This window comes from Meleagris gallopavo, chromosome 2, assembly GCF_000146605.3.
Source record: "Meleagris gallopavo isolate NT-WF06-2002-E0010 breed Aviagen turkey brand Nicholas breeding stock chromosome 2, Turkey_5.1, whole genome shotgun sequence".
NCBI lineage: Eukaryota > Metazoa > Chordata > Aves > Galliformes > Phasianidae > Meleagris > Meleagris gallopavo.
The window spans coordinates 24,164,505-24,168,315 of record NC_015012.2 but is presented as its reverse complement, the minus strand read 5'-3'; the positions used below and the strand labels follow the sequence as shown (position 1 = coordinate 24,168,315).

At 47.4% G+C, this 3,811-nt stretch overlaps 1 protein-coding gene across 10 annotated transcripts in view; it reads left to right on the top strand.

The window, feature by feature from the left end:
- The window catches only part of THADA (THADA armadillo repeat containing), a 210,189-nt gene that overhangs the window by 57,195 nt on the left and 149,183 nt on the right, over positions 1–3,811 (top strand). The window lies entirely within an intron of this gene.

The window sequence follows — 3,811 nt, the reverse complement described above, 5'->3', positions numbered from 1 at the left end:
AGGGTAGGTGCGCGCGGGCTGACCGAAGCGCCCAACGCGCCCCTTCGTTGGCAGGGAGCGCCTTCATCGTCCCCGTGTCCTCATTCATTCGTTAGTGGGGATTTTCCCCTGACTTGTACTACATCTCCGGAGAGGAGAACGTGTTAGGAAGACATCACCGCGTGTCCCGATGTTCGCCAGCTGTAGCGTCTGCATTTGCTGCTATTTACATTTCCCTTCTTTCTGAAGGCTGTTACGTACACGCCCAAGCGCTGAAGCTGGGCGGTCAGTGGCGCTGGAGCTGCGATGGTACGGACGAACGGCTCTTGCAGCGGGTCCGTGCCTATGGGTGTCAGCCCGCTGTGTGCTGCTGTCATAACAAGGGCGGACGAGCAGGTGCACGTGCTCCTGTGTCATGTTGGCAGCGGACCCTTCGGTCCCTGGGGCTGCAGCGAGCACACGTGCACCGTGGGTAACGCGTTCGCCTCGGGTAACCCGCGGTCTGAAGTCGGCGCCGACGGCTTCCCGAAGTATCGAATTTCGAGAGAAAGTAACCAATGTGTTGCTTGTCTGACACCTTCAGGCACCGTCCTCACATACCCATCCACTTCGACTGGCACGTAGGAGCTGTGCTTTGGTTGGGCTGTGAACTGGAGAGGTCTCCGGTTCTACAGGTTCTCCTGGCACGTAAACCAACTGCGCTTCCATGCAGTGTTCTTCTGCTGGTGTTCATTTCACATCTTTGTACAGTGATGCAGTCTTCTTGTGTACGCTCATCACAGAGTCACTGAAAGTGCATGTTTTTGTGACTGAAAGAAAATAAAAGGTCCTAAAAGCTACGGTATCCCATCTGATGACCCACACAATTTCACTTTTTCCTATTCGGTTCAGCACAGCTCCAGTTTTCCACTCAGTTGCTTAAAGCATCCAAAGAACTTCGCCGAAACCATTCACATGCTAGTAGATTCCTAAGTGCCTCTTGGATTTTTTAAACACTTACCACTGAAAAATGTATTAAAAATATGATTGCTGGAATGGCAAGAAAGAAAACAGTTTACACCTAATATCTTCTGCACAGAATGCCTTGAAACACCACATTAGAAACAAACGAGCTGAAAAAAAATGCTATTTGTTCAGATTAAAATATCTGACCAAAAGACGATAAATCATCCCTCTGTTCCTAACCAACGCTGTACAAAATGATTTCTTATCGGCGTTTAACGCAAACTTTGTCCGTTTGTCCAGAGTGGTTCCGGGCAGACAGACCCGGCGCTGCGGGGAGCTTTGGGATGGGGGAGGCGTAGAGCCGGGGCAGAGCGGGGCTGTGCGAGTGGCAGCGTCGGACCGCGAGAGGGAGAGCAGAGCCTGCTGCTCCATCAGTTGTTTGGCTGCTTGTTGTGTGGCTTGACGTTTTCTTTGGCTTCAGATGATAGTAACAATGCTCTGCAGCCGTGCGGTCCTGCTAGGTAAAGAGATGTGATATTAAAGATATATGAAATAAGCATAGAAAATGCATACTCGTGGAGAGGTATCAAACCTGAAACCAGAATGTCCAATTTCAGGGTTTATGAGACTTTTGTGAGTACATAGAATTGAGTACACACAGGGTCAGAGCCTTATAAGCCTGCCACAGCAGATGGGGATTTTTCTGCTTCTCTGTTACATGGATAATCATTGCAACAATTAGGTTTAGGTATTTATGTCTACAATTGGAAAATGTATTCCAGGAAGCACCTTGCTCTTCCAAAAGCTCCGATCAGAAATCGTCCTCTGTAAGATCATTTATACCTGGATTTTTTAGAAGGATTTCATGTATTTTAAACTTTCAATTAAAAAAAAAAAAGTACAAAAAATCCTAGAGTACTCTTTGTATTAGTTGTCATGCAATAATGTGATAGAAGTGAATGGATGATCTTCAGTTACTGTTGTAATTCAATGAAAATATCACTTGGTCTTTCCAGAAAGAAGGCAGTTTCAAAGGTCTTATTTAAGTGAATGGGGGACAGGAGCAAGATAGTTCCTGTTCAGTTCACATCACCCTGACGTATCCTAAAACATTGCTCTTTGAAGGCTGTGGCTTGTCTTTCAGGGACAGGAAAATAGCATCTGACATAAATGAGCTGTAATTCTTGTGCTTTGGTACCTTTGAATGGAACAATCTGTACTCATTTCGATTACTGGTAAAGGCTTTTTTAACTAAGAAAAATACAGCTTTTGGTAAAGTCTGTAGTTTGCCTTTGAAGGCACGACCTCTTTTTAATTGTTTGGCGCCACAGCGTGGTAAAACGTTGTATTGCTCCGAATAACATCGAGTTTCCAAGCTCACGGTCTTCCTTGAAAACAGGCTCTCCATGTAAACCTTACTCTGCTCCCTGGAGACAGGCACACAGACCCTGAGCTCCAGGGTACCAACATATACAGCTTCCAAATCCAGGTTTTCAGCAGTTGTGGGTTAGAATGTTTCCTTTATGAGCAATCAACTTTGTAGGCGTTGATTTGCCGGAACTGTAATGTTTGTAAATACAACACTGTAATGTTTGTAAACATAAACCTAATGTTTTTAACCACAAATCCAGCACAGAGGAAGCATCTGATGAATTGTGGAGATGGGCTCAGCCTTCCCAGCAAACCCAACCCAGTCCTCTGCCTGTCCTAGCCTATGCCTGAGGAAATGAGGTGTCATTTTCCCAGGGCACTGTCTCCACCTCCTTGTGGTTTAGGGACATTTTAAGCCAGAATTTTTGTTTTGAAACTTCTGCTGGGAGTTTGTTGTTTTCCTTCCATGACACAGTGCAGCTGCTTTTGAACATATGTAATTTTTCAAGAACCAGAGCTTCACAGAACAATGAACTCTGTGGTGTAAGTCATTCATTTTATTTAGGATGTGCCGCCTGCTTGTTTTGTTAGATGCACAGCAGGGCACAGACACCATTAATTCCGTGGCTTGTTGCTCCTCACCAGCAGAAATAGAAATTATGGAGTGGCACTTTCCAAAGTAGTTAAGTCCGGATGGCTGCTTGTGATACATTTGGAGCTGCGGCATCCGCTACACACAGTGTAGTTTTGTGTGGCAGTGTGTGAGTCAGTTCTAAGTGATTTTGAGATACAGGAAACTTGATGCTTCTGGGGATCAGAGCAAGTAAAGTGTGTGGCTCTTGTGTGCTACTCTTTCCTTTCTTGAGATGACTGTGCTTTGCACTGCAGTACCAAAGCCCTTCCAGGAGGCAGGAAGCAGCTGGACTGTTGTCCCTAGGGGGGGCAGAAAGTGAGCAGTGGTACATGGAGCTGGAACTTACAAAGGGTTGGTTCCTTGAGAGATGAAACTGACGTCCTGAGCAATAACGTTACTCAGGAAGGCTGCAGCTGACCAAAGGGTTGAGCCTCATTTTCTAGGCTCAGTTCAGTGACTGAGCAAAGCAGGCAGATGGGCTTGTACTAAGATCCATCTAAGAAACAGGTAGATGTGGCACTGAGGGACACAAGTTAGCGGGTGATGGGCTGACGGTTGGACTGGATTTTATAGATCTTTTCCAACCTCAATGACTCTGTGATTCTAAGAGAGGCCAACCGAATATAAAACGTGCAGGTCTTGAAGCGAAGGAACTGCAGACCTCGTGTTAGATGGTCAGAGATGCCGCTGCCACTGAAATGAGGATGCGACCGTCGGCCTGAGCGGGGAGGCCGAACCGCAGGGGATGCCCAGCACGGCACGGCGCCGAGCAGCGGGGCCGGCATTTCCCACGCGTACGGATATAGCAAAAACTTCCGGCGCTGCACCTTTCTCCCCCACCCACCCCGGCAGCGCGAACGGGAGGAGGCCGCGGGGCCGAGC